Raw genomic sequence first — 16688 nt, 5'->3', positions numbered from 1 at the left:
AGACCATGGTGATAGCGGTCTACTGGACATGGATTAGAAGAATATTTTCATGAGTGATTTCTTCCTTTTGAATTGATTGAAGATTGAGAGTCTCTTGGTGCTTGTCTTTGACTATCCTTGAGATACGTTGTGGTGATTGTGGTACTATCTTTGGATGGCCGCGGTGACATTGGGAAATCCATAGATGAGAACTACGAACTCTGAGGTCTGCTTTTGTAGGCCTACATAATTCTCGTCCTTTCTTGATCACAAATGAATGACCTCCGAGTACGTCACCATTGCATGTTTTAGTGGAAATATAATGTGGTTAGATTATGTAAATGTTGTTGGGAGTTGCCACTAATGAAAGTACAAAGCCTAAGCCTTGTTTCTCACCATTGTTACACCGTTTATGCTCACTTTTGTCACTTGCTACCTTGCTGTAATTTTTATTACAGATTTATATTACCTTGCTTTGCCACACCTATTCACCCATATTTCACCATCTCTTTGCTGAACTGGTGCACCTATACAATCTACCATTGTATTAGGTGTGTTGGGGACACAAGAGACTTCTTGTTTCTTAATTGCAGGGTTGCTTGAGAGAGACCATCTTCAACCTCTACTTCCCTGAGTTCGATAAACCTTAGGTCATCCACTTGAGGGAAATTGCTGCTGTCCTACAAACTCTGCGCTTGGAGGACCAACATAGTCTACAAGAATAGAAGTGTGCGTGGACATCAATCTATTTCTGGCGTCGTTGTCGGGGAGGTGAGTGCTCGAAGGTATACCTTTAGATCTGGCAATTAAATCTTTTCGTTTCTTGTTTTTATTTTCACTAGTTAGGCTTATGGGAAACTGCACTCTTAGTTCGCTGCTTGGGGAAGACCGCTTTACCACACCCGTGGTAGATAAGTCTTCTCCACCTACTGAATGTATCCCATTCAAAATACCAATTGGGATAATTAAAATAATTAGTAAACATTGTTATGCAGGAGATGGAACAGACAATCCTAGTTTTCATTTGTTGAAACTTACAGAACTTTGTGAGTTGTTCAAGATTTCAGGTTTGACAAGAGATGGAGTCATGAGGAAATTATTTGCCTTGTCACTGAAAGGAAAAGCATTGGAATGGTACAGGCTACCAGATGATTCTCACCTACGGGATTGGGAAGAGATCCAGTCTCTATTTTACTCCAAGTTTTATCCTCTTCATGAAGTCCATGAGAATAGGAATTATGTTTATAATTTCTATCCTCATGACGGACAGAGCATAGCTAAAGCTTGGGGGAGACTGAAAACTTCAATGCTAAAATGTCCTAACCATGGGCTCCCAAAGATATGATTATTACTAATTCCTATGCGAGGCTCTCTCGACGGGATAACGACTTGCTCGATGCTTCCTCTATGGGTTCTTTCACAAACGAAAGGATTGATGCGAAATGGGAACTCCTTGAAAGAATTCAACGCAATAATGAAGATTGGGAGATCGACAAAGGTAAAGAGTCAGGTATAAATTATGAGTATGATTGCATTAAGGCCTTTGTTGAAACTGCAAGTTTTAATAAGTTTATTGCTAAGTTTGGGATTGATTCTCAACTCCTTGTTGATTTCCTCAAATATTTTGCTTCATATCTTAATATGCCTAGGGAGAATTGGATCAAGCATTGTGAACCTTTTAAAGAGATTTGTAAAGAAAATGAAATTGTTAATGATAATTGCAACATGGATAATCCAATTCCTGAAAATGAAGTTTTATATAAGCATGTCAATTTTTTAGGAGTGGATAGACCTTGTGAAAGGCCTATGATTGAAGAAGAGAATCATTGTAAGCAACATAAACATGAAAGAACAATCACTTGGGTTAGATATTTAAATGAAATTGCTAGAGAATTGTGTGACATTTATCCTTTTACTTTTGAACTTTGTTGTATAGAGGGTCACTTTAATTTTCAATGCATGTACTTTCAAAACATAATTGTTAACCAGTTGTGTGATAACATTATCACTTCCTATCTCTATGATGAACTTATTTATTTTTTATGTGTGAAGAGTTATCAGAAAAAACATCTTGGCTAGATGATAATGCCTTAGGAATAAACAACACTTTGCAAAAATGCCATCTCTATTGTGTTCTTAATTTCCATGAAAATGATTACATAAGTTAGATTAGCAAGGAGGGAACTTTACCAAAGCATAAAAATGTCTCTTATGTTTCCACTAAGAAAAAGGAGAGTTTCTCCTAAGTTTCCCCTATTGTTTCTAATGATAAACCAGAACATTTGGAGAAGCTTCCTCTCCAACCACTCCCTCCTAAGGTGAAGAAGAAGAAAAATAATAGGAGGAAGAGGAACAAGAAGGAAGAAGAATGGGTATCAACCTGGCCTTGGCATATTCCTCGCATCAACTTTTATCCTAACAGACATAAATTTATGGAGGATGGTGAGCTTGATTGCATTCATAATTATCTTGATGATAAGTCCGTAGGTACTATTGAATATGATTTTCATTATGATATGCATGTTACTTATTGTGATTGGGAAGATGATGATAATGCTACTTATGATCTTGAAAATATTTTTGGTACCAACTTTGAAAATGATGATATCGAAAGCACTAAGCTTGGGGATGATAGGATTGCAAGTGCTTTACCCATTAGTGATGTGATAATTGAAAATTCTTTTGCTAGTAATAATATAGACAACATGTTTATAAATATAGTTGCTACCAATAATAATGCTCTTCTCTACCATGATGATGTTATAACTCCTATCTATTGTGATTGTAAAGATATCTATGACATAAGGAGAAATTATTCGTATGAAACTGGTCATAATCATGGAGGGAATTACTTCCTTGTTGAACACCATCTCCCCAATACACAATTAATCTATAGTGTTCATGTTGTTTATTATAGTCCTACTCCCACTATTAACAACGAGAAAGATTATGCTTATGTGGACAGTAAGAGTACCTTTTTTGCATGTGGATCATGGTAACAATGCTTTACGTGATATTATATTGTTGATTTTATTCATGATCCCACAGAAAATTATTATTAGAAAGGAACATATGCTTATAGATATTTCAATAATATCAAGTTCCCTCTCTTTATGTCTAAGGTTTTGAAGCTGCACTTGTTTGCCTTCCTATGCTTATTCTTTGTGCTTTAATGAATTATACTATTGCAATAGTCCTATGCATAGGAAGCATGTTAGACTTAAATGTGTTTGGTATTTGCTTCTTGATGCTCTCTTTTATTCTACAACTCTTATTCCTACGAGAGCATCATTAAAATCATAAGCCTATCTTTATGGCTATAAAGAAAGAGCTCTAGGGAGACAACCCTCGTTATATTTACTTTGAGTTTTTTACTTTCAGTTTTTAGTGGTCTTGATGTGTGTGACTACTGTAGCAACATCATTGTATCTTTATTTTTAAGCCTTGTGCCAATTTTTAGCCTCCGATCTCAAGAAAGTTCAAAAGTTGTGACATGCTATCGAGAAACAGATTCTGTCTCCTTGACGGAACAATTCGCCAAAAATCACCAGATAATATTTTTGATCTGAAGTATTTTGAAAGTATGCTCTATAAAATTGACTTTGTGGCGTATGTTCTGAGTTTTTTGATTTGAGGTGCAGAAGTGCCGTGAAAAAATTATTTACTACCTGCTGGTATGTTTTTCACAGATTCTGCCATGTTTTGCGTTTTCATCGTTCTGCAATTCTCAAGCTTGCTTTTTCTTTGCAAAAACTTTTTGGCTATCTTGAAAAGCAGTATCTCTTCATGAAAATATTTATTTATAGTGGAGAAAAAATATTTTATTATGGGTACAAACCACTCTAATCAGCTTATGATGAGTTTCGTATGAAGAGAGTTTTAAAGTATGTGATGGACAATGATGAAAGAAGATCCAGGAGTGTCAAACGCTCAAGCTTGGGGATGCCCCCATGCACCCCCAAGAAATATCCAAGGAGACTCAAGTGTCTAAGCTTGGGGATGCCCCCGTGCATCCCCTTTTCCATCAACAATCATTAGTTCGTCCTTCTCCATGCTATATTTTTATCACTTCATATGTTATGTGCTATGCTTGGAGCATCCCACCCTTTACTTTTTAGTATGTTTTAGTTTTGTTGCTGTTCATAACAAGTTGGAACCTAGCCTTGTTTGTTTGGGAGAGAAACATGCTCCACTCCACCCTAGAACACAACATAGGTTTTCATGCTTATCTTCTTTGTGTGTTCTTTATCTTTTCATAGATGCTGTCATGCTTAGCTCTTAGTTTTCATGATTTATCTTTTAAAGAGCTTTTATTTAGGTTGATTTTGGAACTCTCTTGGGTTATCATTCTTATCCTTTTTAGAGAGTTAGCTTGTTGCACTGAGTTGTGTGTCTTGCATGAGTACGTAACTTAGGTTACTATTTAAGTATAGAAGTAACTTGCAATTGTTTCGATGTATTGATTTGAGTAATGTTTGGACTTTTGGTGTCAAGAACTTGAGACTATTAGTGATAGGTGTCTTATTTTGGGAAATCCATGTGTATTTTCAAAAACAAAAAAAATTAGTTGAGAACTCTAGCTACTAGATGGATCGCCAACCTCTGGAGGGGTTGGAATATATAGAGTATCCTCACGTTATCATGGGTCGAGGATACGCAAGGATAACCAAACCCCCAAACACTCCTCCTTGGGGTACTTGTGTCTTTGCGAATCTCCTAACTAGATGGAGAGTTATTGATAATAAGTGCATGAGTTCTTCGGACTAATGCGAGTATTCGATTGTTGGCACTTCCACCATTCATATTTTGCTAGCCTCTTTGGTACCGTGCATTGCCCTTTATCATCTTGAGAGTTGGTGCATACTTCGCCGGTGCATCCAAACCCTTGGCATGATACGCTCTGCCATTATAAGCCTCATTATATCCTTCCTCAAAATAGCCACCATACCTACCTATTAAGGCATTTCCATAGCCTTTCCGAGATACACTGCCATGCAACATCCACCATCTCATGACTTGATCTTCATGTCATACAGGTTTTTGCTTGATCGAGGAGCCGCGTGCTAGTTGGCCTTTGTCCTTATCATTGCTACATGGCGCGCTAGTATCATTGCATATCCTGCTACACTGGCAGAGGCATACATTTGCATACATCATGATAATTTTCTTGTATCTTTATGTTGAGTACTTCTTATAAAGTGTGAATATATTCTTTTTATTCTTGTGAAATATAGAGTGTTGCCTTTAAGTGAGGAAAAGATCCCAAAGAGGACAAATTACAAGATCCCAAAAGAGGACACATAAAAAGACCCCAAAGAGGACAAATGAGAGATAAATAGAAAGAGGCAAAGAGGCCACAAAAAAAGGAAGGAAAAAAGAAATAAAAAGAGAGAAGGGGGCAACACTACTATTCCTTTTGAAAGATCCACACTCGTACTCCATTGTTATATTTGTACTCCATAGAGATTATCATTCTTGCATAACTATGTGGGGACCCTTACACTATAGAACTTGGCTTGTATATTCCAGTGATGAGCCTCCTCAAATGAGCTCTAGGTCTTCATGAGCAAGCAAGTTGGATGCATGCCACTAGTTCCATTGGAGAGCTTACTTTAGCTCATATGTGCATCCGTTGCATGGCAATCCCTACTCCTCACATCATATCTATCGTTTGTCTTTCTCTCGCCTATGAGTGACCTCATTGATGTGAGCCTTTCACACCTTTGTTTTCTTCCTTCCCCATCATTATTCTCTTTGCCATCCTAAGTGCCAACATATCTTGCTTGCGCTCATCCATTGCATGAGTGCTCGAAGTCGAAAGGGAGAGGATCATTTTGACTTCTGCCTGACTAGTGGTTTGGGGATGAGTCAAAATAATATTATGAAGGAGACAAAGTGTGAAGTTTTAGTAGATTGAGTTCTCAATTAAACTATATATTATTCTTATGCTCTAAACCCACCTCCCACTTCTTGCACGCAAACACCATTTGGAGACATTCGAGTCACGGACAGCGAGAGCTCTTGCACCTTTATGTTCTTACTTTGCTAATTTCAATACTAGATATAGACTCTTGCTTGTTATTGTCTTGACTTGAATTGCATATCTTACTTGCTTTACTTTGAAGTTCTTATATGTGTGTTATCATGTCACCACATAAATTGTTTGTGTTATCATTTACCTACTCGAGGACGAGCAGGAATTAAGCTTGGGGATCTTGATACGTCCCAAACAGATCTATAATTTCTGTCTGTTCCATGCTCTTTTGGGTGACATTGTTAGATCTTTTACTACACTTCCATACCTTTTTACACATATTTGGACTAACCTACTAACTCAGCACACCCAGTGCCAGTTTTTGTCTACTGATGTCTACTTTTGCAGGTACTTTTACCGCAATTTACAGAGCCCCAAAAATTATGAGAAAAATATATAAAAATTAGCGTGACGGAAGCTTCACGAAGCATCAAGGTGGGCCAGAGGGGATCCAGGGCCTCCCCAGGCGACCTCCCTACGCGGCCTGCCTCATGGCCGCACCACCAGGTCGCCTGGGTGGGGCCCACCTCCTCTCGTGCCCTACCTTGGCTCCTATTTTAACCCCCGTGGAGGAAACCCTGATGGCGGAACCCTTTTCTCCAGAAGCAATTCCGAAATTCGCCGCCATCTCCAACAAGTTTTGGGGGACCAGAATTCCTGTGCCGGCACCCTGCCGAGACGGGGAAGTGCCCCCGGATTCATCTCCATCGACGTTGCTTCCTCCCTCCATGAAGCAGGAGTAGTTCCTCCTCGGGCTAAGGTCTTCTACAATAGCTATGTGGTTAATTCTCTCTCCCATGATGTGATATTGATTGTGATCATAGGCTATGTTAACCTAGGGTGATCCCATGATGTTTCCCCTTCTTCGATGTATTGGATTGATGTACTCACTTGATCTTATCTAGTATAATCCCCGAGACCATGGTGACAGCGGTCTACTAGACATGGATTAGAAGAATATTTCCATGAGTGATTTCCTCTTTTGTGAATTGATTGAAGATTGAGAGTCTCTTGGTTCTTGTCTTTGACTTTCCTTGAGATACATTATGATGATTGTGGTACTCTCTTTGGATGGCCGCAATGATATTGGGAAATCCAAAGATGAGATCTACGAACTCTGAGGTGTGCTTTTGTAGCCCTACATAATTCTCGTCCTCTCTTGATCACAAAGGAATGACCTCCGAGTACGTCACCATTGCATGTTTTAGTGGAAATATCATGTGATTCGATTATGTTAATGTTGTTGGGAGTTGCCACTAGTGAAAGTATGAAGCCTAGGCCTTGTTTCTCACCATTGTTACACCGTTTATACTCACTTTTGTCACTTGCTACCTTGCCGTAATTTTTATTACAGATTTATATTACCTTGCTTTGCCACACCTATCACCCATATTTCACCATCTCTTCGCTGAACTAGTGCACCTATACAATTTACCATTGTATTAGGTGTGTTGGGGACACAAGAGACTTCTTGTTTCTTAATTGCAGGGTTGCTTGAGAGAGACCATCTTCAATCTCTACTTCCCTGTGTTCGATAAACCTTAGGTCATCCACTTGAGGGAAATTGTTGCTGTCCTACAAACCTATGCGCTTGGAGGACCAACATAGTCTACAAGAATAGAAGCGTGCGTAGACATCAATGACACACCAAGCAAAACACATATCATGTGACGAATACAAGTATAGATTCAAGTGACATATCGATGGATTGAGACGAAAGAGGGGATGCATTCCGGGGCATCCCCAAGTTTAGACGCTTGGGTCTTCGTAGAATTTACCTTGGGGTGCCTTGTGAATCCCCTATGCTTGGGTACTCCTTGAATTTACCCTGGGATGCCTTGTGCATCCCCAATCCTAGGCTCTTTGCCACTCCTTATTCCTTCATCCATCATGATAGCACCCAAAACATGAAAACTTTAGCACAGAGATTCGTTAGTAGTATATGCGAACCATAAACTTTAGGTAGTGTTATAAGTTGATTAATATTTTATTATTGCATAAGTTAATGTATTCTATCTTCTCCATGACCTATACCCCAATATAATCCATAGGATCATCAAAACAAGCAAACTATGCAAGCAAATTTTTTTTTTGTCTAAAATAGAACAGTTTGTAGTTATCAACACTTAAACCATACTTCCGTAACTCCAATTTTTTGAATTTTTTTGGAAAACCTGAGGCATTTGTGTACCAATATTGTTTAAAATTGAGATCAAAAATACGTTCTAGTAAAATTAGATAAATTATGCACTAGACGTAAAACTTTCAGTTTTTTGCACCATATCAATTTTACTTATCATCCAAATCATCTCAAAGGCTTGACTTCACAGAAAATCTAACTAAAATATAAAAACACAATCATTATAGCAGCAGTAATCCTGTTAACTCACACAAACAGAAAGTACTCGGTTGTCTCTCAACAAGCTCTTTCTTTATAACCATTAGGATGAGCTTGGGATAATAATGATGCTCACATAAAACAAGAATTGAAGCACAAAGAGAACATCATATAGTATGTGAAAAACACATCTAAGTCTAACATACATCCTATGCATAGGAATTTTATAGGTAAAAAATTTACCAAGACAAGTAATATCTAGCACATACAAATAGGTAGAGTGAAGCATAAATAATTTCAACACGAAGAGAGGTAATTGAGTAACATGCAAATTCCTATAACCATATTTGCCTCTCTCATTGTAATTACATGTAGGACCATAATCAAACTCAATAACATAACTATCATGTAAAGCATTCTCTTGTGATCCATATGTATATAAGTCTTATAATCTTCCAAGGTAGTGGGATTAACATCAACTAAAGTCATGACTTCTCCAAACCCAATTTTATCGATAATTTCATAAGATTGATCATTCTCCAAAGCACTGGGATCATTATTACCTAAAGTTGACACTCTTCCAAACCCACTTTATTAGTATTGCAAATACACAATCAATAATAGATTCATCATGAAGCTTAAAATTACCAAGATCACAAGAAACATCATGATTATCACCCCAATCATGATAATTAGTACAATTGGCATTCATAGAATTTGTCCTAACAAAATTGCAATCATGCTTTCCATTCAAGGAACTATCAAAAATCACTTTATAATACAAACTAACACCTCATAACAATTTTCAGATTCACGATTTTCAAACAAGACCTCACAAAGATAATCTAGTGCACTCAACTCACTAGCAATTGGTTCGACATAATCGGGTCTTTGGAAAATATTAGCACGTGGATGAGGATCCATTTATCTTAAACTTTTTGTTTTACTTTATGTTTTTATGTGACAAAGATAAAGATAGCATTGCTAGGCAAGCAGAGAGTAGAACAAGTGAATGATAATTTGTGTGAAGGTACTTGATAGGAAATTGGTCATACTCCGTAGCAACGGCTCCAGAAATCCTTCGTGATACTTGTAAACTATGTTGGGATTTTCCCCCGAATAGGAGGGCATGATACAAGATAGTAAATGTAAGTATTTCCTTGAGTGAGAATCAAGGTTATCGAACCAATAGTAGGACCACACAATTTCCCGTCTTCTGTGGGTGCACACAAAAGAGCACACACTTGCACCCAACGCAGGCAAGAGGGTTGTCTATCCCCTTGAACTCGTTACTTGCAAGCAATAAGTAGTGATAGATATATAGTTTGAATATACTAAATATACAAAGTAAATACAAATAATGAAAGGTAGCAAGGTATTTACAATTTTTGTATTTTTTTGTGAGGAGACCCAGGGGCCATAGTTTTTGCTAGAGGCTTCTCTCTCGTAGAAGGCATCCGGTGGATAAACAAATTATTGTTGGGCAATTGATAGAAACGCGCATAACTATGCAATATTTATTGATGCCAATGATCACACATATATGCATCGCGTCCGTAAGCAAGTAGACTGACTCCTGCCTGCATCTACTGCTATTACTTCACCCATCGACCGCTATACAACATGCATCTGGAGTATTAAGAAAACAGAGTAATGCTTGGAGGATAATGACATAATCTAGACAAAGTAAATCCAGTTAATATGAATGAACCCCATATTTGTACCCTTAGTGGAAGCAATACAATATGTGTCTTGTCCCTTTCTGTCACTATGACCGAGCACCACAAGATTGAACCCACTACAACACACCTCTCTCACTGAAGATAAATCAGTCTAGTTGGCCAAATCATATCAATAGATCGGAGAGAATTACGAAGCTATCATAATCATGCATATATGAATTCAGAGAAGACTCAAGTATTATTCATTAATAATATAAAAATAAACCCACAATTCATCGGATACCAACAAATGCACCGCACAAGAGTGACCACATAAGATAGATCACCGCGGGAATCACGGTGATCTTGGCAATGAAGAACACACACACACACACACACATATATATATATATATAGCCATCTAGGTACTAACTATAAACCCGTAGATCTATGGTGAACTACTCACACATCACCATGGGATCACCAAGGTTGATGTAGAGGTCCTTCGTGATTTATCACTCCTCCGACAGGGCACGGGAACATGGCTCTAGATGGGCACACGGTAGGACATAGACTTGTTGTGGCGGAAAAAGTGTTTCGAGAAGCTCCCTAGTGTTTTATGATATATGTGAATTTATGGCAGAGAGAACGAGGCTCGAAGAGCTGGGAGGTGGCCCCAAGCCATCCGGGCATGACCACCCTGCTAGCGTGCCCGGTTGGCTTGGGGCACCCCATGTGCCCTCCGGTCTTCCTATGAAGCTTCCAGGTATTTATTTGGTCCAGAAAAAATCATCCAAAACTTTCGGGGTATTGAACTTCGTTTGGTACAATATTCCTGAAAAGCCAAAAACATGCAAAAAAACATAAATTGGCACTTGGCGTTGGGTTAATAGGTTAGTACTAAAAAAAGTATAAGTTAGCAAGTAAATGCCTAAAAAGCATCATAGAATGATAATATAATAGCATGGAACAATAAAAAAATATAGATATGTTGGATACGTATCAACAAGATCATCTGCCGTTCGTCCTCCACAACACTGGTCCGTGAGCTCGTCCGTCACACCCGATATGCAAGGATATAAGGCACCGATGCTGCATGGCCATGGGCAAACATGATTATCTATGTCGCGGGACTGCAATTTGGTCACTCCTGCCACACCCGTGGGCGTCATCGACCTCAATGTGACACCAGGGTATAGTGGCGCTCGCTAGCCATCCGATGGGACGCAAAGGAAGCAACCCCGACCGATTCCTTCGGCCACCATGGCCGGCGCCCGTAAGCTATTTGTTGATATGCCAGCACCACCCATGATGGCCGACGACCCTGACTCCAAAAAATTCATGCAGATCATCATCTTCGAGGGTCGTGGTGAGGCCTTCCACGTCCATGGCCAAGGCAAAACTATCGATCCCAATGCGACCCAAAGCCAGGAAAAACGTGACCACTATGGTGACACCCAATTCGCCAACCAAGATGACGAATTCACCGTCCATGTTGAAGATGAGGACTAACATGGGAACTCATGGCATGAATATGACGTCTTGTATTGTGAAGATGAGGAAGATGAGGTTGAAATTGTTGAGGATCCATTGGTGTTCATCGACAAGCTCACTCAAAGGTCCAAGGCAGAAAAGAGGAAGCAAAGCATTCACACGGGATCATACCCCCAATTTAAGGACAAGTTGATTTGCTAGAGTTGGATGGAGATAGGCCTAGATCCTTTTAGAGGTGTTGAGCAAAAAGGAAATGACCTAGGACTATGACCACTATAAATCAAACATTGCAAACAGTTCTAAAATAGTTTCATATTCAAATATAACCACAATCAAATATTTTTATAAACAAAATAGTTTCATGTTCAAATAAAAAATAGAATCAAATAGTTTAACAACCTAATTGAAATTGTCTTGAATAGATGAAACATAATTAGTCAATACATGTACTGGTTCTCGATGTGAGTCCACATGTGCTCAACAAAGTCATTCAGGAGCTGCATATGAGTATATCAATCACACATTTCATGATGAAATTGGGTAAATTGTTCAAAGGTTGCCAGTTTTTGGTGCTCTGGCTCAACATTTTCATCGTGAAAATCGAATCTCTGGTCATAGATGATGTTTGCATGCTCATTCTCCATGATCATGTTGTACATGATCACACAAGCAGTCATCACCTCCCAAAGATTCTCGGTGCTTCATGTAAGCGCAGGGTTCCAAACGACACCCCATCGTGATTGAAGCACACCAAAAGCATGATCCACATCCCTCTTAGCACTCTCTTGCATTTAGCAAAATCTCCATCTATTCTCTCCTTGTGGATTGGGTATTGTATTCACAAGAGTTGACCACTAGGGATAGATACCATCAACTAGGTAGTATCCTTTAGAGCATCTATAGTAGGACGTAGAAAAGCTAGGCCCTCAAACGCCCGCGGACGCGCCCAGGCGCATCCGCTGGCACTGACCAGGCATGCCTCATTTGTTGGCTTCCACACCCGCGCCCCTCATATCTGAATCCTCAAAACCATACAAACACATGCAACACTATGTAAAACTAGATCAAACATGCAGTTCATTGGATCGCATTGCATCGCCGTACAAAAGGGACATAGTTCATTGGCAGATCCAAACTACAAACTGCTAAACATACTTTAAACATAAACAAAATGGGGAAGGTAGGATGTCGTGGGATCAATTCTGACAAGAGAAAGGGGTAGGATTAAGGATCATGATCTATCGAGATGCGAACGGTTAAAACGAGTGTTTTAGCGAGTTCGGGCCTCTCGCGGTGGAGATAAGAGCCCTACGTCTCGTGCTTCGGAGAGGCTTTGTTTTTTTTATTATGAACACGCAGTTACTTGGTGTATTTGAGAGAGAGGGGAGAACGGATCTCCAAGCCAAGTCGTGAGACTAGAGGGAGCCACAACTCGAGAGGGATGAATGAGCCATATTAGATCTATGTTGTGGGGGTGCTTATATAGAGTGCGCCACCCCCTCACCTCTTATGTTAAAATGTGGGGCATTGATGCCATAATGTCATCCCACTACAAAACCTCCACTATGAGGATGATGCTTGATACGTCTCCAACGTATCGATAATTTTTGATGGTTCCATGCTATTATCTTGTCAACTTTGGATGTTTTATATGCATGAATATGCTATTTTATATCTTTTTTGGGACTAACCTATTAACTCAGTGCCAAGTGCCAGTTTCTGTTTTTTCCGTGTTTTTGGCCCATTTTCAGACGGAGTCCAAATGGAATGAAACTTTACGATGATTTTTTGGACCAAAAGAGACCCCCGAAGCTTTGGAAGAAGGCCAGATGGGCCACGAGGGAGTCACAAGGCCTGACGCCGCCACCACCCCCCTAGGTGGTGGTGACCAGGCTTGTGACCTCCTCGTGGGCCCAACCGACATAATTCCACCGCCATAAATTCCTATGAATTCAGAAACCACCAAAAAGAAACCTAGATCGGGAGTTCCGCCGCCGCAAGCCTCTGTAGCCACCAAAAACCAATCTGGAGCCCATTCTGGCACCCTGCCGAAGGGGGAATCCATCTCCGGTGGCCATCTTCATCATCCCGGCGATCTCCATGACGATGAGGGAGTAGTTCTCCCTCGGGGCTGAGGGTATGTACAAGTAGCTATGTGTTTGATCTCTCTCTCTCTCGTGTTCTCGAGATGTCTTGATCTCGATGTACCATGGGCTTTGTTACTATAGTTGGATCTTATGATGTTCTTCCCCCTCTCTCTCTTGTAATGAATTGAGTTCCCCTTTGGAGTTATCTTATCGGATTGAGTCTTTGAGAACACTTGTTGTATGTCTTGCACGTGTCTATCTGTTGTGATCAACTTGCGGGTTTGTGACAATTGGGAACCTATGCATATGGGTTGGCACACGTGGATTCATGTGAGTACTTGATGTATGTTATGGTGATCAACTTGCAGGTTCGTGACATTGGGAACCTATGCACAGGGGTTGGCACACGTTTTGACTCTCTGGTAGAAACTTTGGGGCACTCTTTGAAGTTATATGTGTTTGTTGAATAGATGATTCTGAGATTATGTGATGCATATCGTATAATCATACCCACGGATACTTGAGGTGACAATGGAGTATCTAGGTGACATTAGGGTCTTGGTTGATATGTATCTTAAGGTGTTATTCTAGTATGAACTCTATGATAGATCGATCAGAAAGAATAACTTTGTGGTGGTTTCGTACCCGACAATAATCTCTTTGTTTGTTCCCTTCTATTAGTGACTTTGGAGTGACTCTTTGTTGCATGTTGAGGGCTAGTTATATGATCCAATTATGTTATCATTGTTGAGAGAACTTCACTAGTGAAAGTATGAACCCTAGCCCTTGTTTCCACGCACTGCAATACCGTTCGTGCTCACTTTTACCATTTGTTACCTTGCTTTTTTTGTAATTTCAGATTACAAAAACCTATATCTACCATCCATATTGCACTTGTATCACCATCTCTTCGCCGAACTAGTGCACCTATATAATTTACCATTGTATTGGGTGTGTTGGGGACACAAGAGACTCTTTGTTATTTGGTTGCAGGGTTGCTTGAGAGAGACCGTCTTCATCCTACGCCTCCCACAGATTGATAAACCTTAGGTCACCCACTTGAGGGAAAATTGCTACTGTCCTACAAACCTCTGCACTTGGAGGCCCAGCAACATCTACAAGGAGAAGGTTGCATAGTAGACATCAATGCTTCGATTGTCTTGCTAACTGTTGGTCTTCGCATATCCGAGTGAGTCATACGGCCGAGTGGTTGACTATCGTGCGAGTGGATGGACTGAACTTGTCTGAGTGGATAATATGTCTATATTTATGTGGACCCACCTGATGAGTGGACCCCATGATTTTATGATATGTTGACCCTTCATGTGCCTACATGTTATGTGTATCCCCAACATTAGTCCCTGAGATTTTGTTTAATTGTTGGTAGTCGGTTGGAGTTTGGAGACTGTTGAACTTGAATGTTGTTGTTGGACCCGACTTAGTAGAATATTCCTTTTTTGATTTCCCTTCCACTAGGGGCACAATGAGTGCACCCACTAGGAGTAGTCCTTAAGCCTCTGTTAGACTAGATGAGTGTGGCGGAGGGTTTAAGTCTTCTAGTGTGGAACTGAATTAAATAGGTGAACTCTCATGCACTTGACATAGTAAATTTCAGCAATCTATAACTGAATCAGTGAGACTAATCTTGGTGCGCTCGACAGGTAAATAAATTAAGCCTGGAATAGGGTCAGTTAGGCAAATCTTCGTGTGCTTGGCATGTTGAATGCTTGTTGAGTGTGCCTTATGTGATTTCTGGATCAAGGCTGAGCCTCTCATACGTCTCCAACGTATCAATAATTCATGAAGTATTCGTGCCATATTAACCTATGTTTGCAATACTTTTACATGGTTTTGATGCTTTTTTATGATTTAATTAGAACTAACCCTCACTGAAGCTGTTTTCAATAGAATTATCATGGTGTCATTTTTGTGTGCAGTAAATGAAAGTTCTCGGAGTCGCTCGAAACTCTTTGGTGGTTTTTTCGAACATATGAGAAACATTCGAGCAAAGAACCACCGAAGGGGGATCCCTACTAGCCACAAGCCAACGGGGCGTGCCGGGGGGGGGGGGGGGGGGTCAAAGGGTCCTCTTAGCTTGTGGGTCCCTCGTAACTCCGTCTTGCATGATTCCAACACCAAAAAAAATCCAATAAGCAGAGAATAGCTCAGTTATAAGGAGAGACTCTTCGCCTCGCCGAGGAAACTCTTTGTATCGACTAAAAACCTATCTTGAGATAAGACAATAGCGAAAACAGGAGCGAAGCGTAGAGACAGATTCAATCTCTGAGGGGCTCTCGCCCCTCCGGGAGCCATGTAGGACAAGGACGAGAGGGGAGAACCTCTCCCCGTCTAGGGAGAGGCCATGGATGAGGAACCCTAAGGGGGAGACTCTCCCCCCTCTCTCCCGGTGGTGCCGGAGCACCGTGTGGGAACCATCGCCACGATGATCGTCCTCATCTCTTTTCAGTGGTCCACTCTCCCGCACCCTGCTCTAATCCTGCACTTAAACATGGTGTTTCATGTTACATATTATTATTTAATGATGTGTTGTCATCATATGATGTTTTAGTAGATTTATGTTGTCCTTTGGGTTGATTGATGATTTTGATTGGTTTGAGTGTGTGTTCTATTTTGGTGCTCTCCTATGGTGCCCTCCGTGCCATGCACACATGAGGGATTCTCGCTGTAAGTTTTTGCAATGCATTCATGATTCTCTTATAGTGGGGGGCTAGAGTGATAGAATCTTACAACAGAGTAAGGTATTGTTGTGTATGTGAGTAAAGGGGACTTGATGTTTAATGCTATGGTTGGGTTTACCTTAATGATTTCTAGTAGTTGCAGATGCTTGCTAGAGGTCCAATCATAAGTTCATATGATCCAAGTACGGAAAGTATGTTAGCTCATGCCTCTCCATCATATCAAATTGCAAGAATGATTATTGATCTTGTTATCAATTGCTTAGGGAAATTCCGCACACCATACCATCGTTATTCCACAGTCGCTATTTGTAATATATTCTAACTTTATTTACGCAGAAACTATTTTAATATTTTAGTTCTACAATATCATGCTAAGCTATCATGTTTATGCCTACA

This window comes from Hordeum vulgare, chromosome 4H, assembly GCF_904849725.1.
Source record: "Hordeum vulgare subsp. vulgare chromosome 4H, MorexV3_pseudomolecules_assembly, whole genome shotgun sequence".
Classification (NCBI taxonomy): domain Eukaryota; kingdom Viridiplantae; phylum Streptophyta; class Magnoliopsida; order Poales; family Poaceae; genus Hordeum; species Hordeum vulgare.
This window is presented reverse-complemented; position numbering follows the sequence as displayed.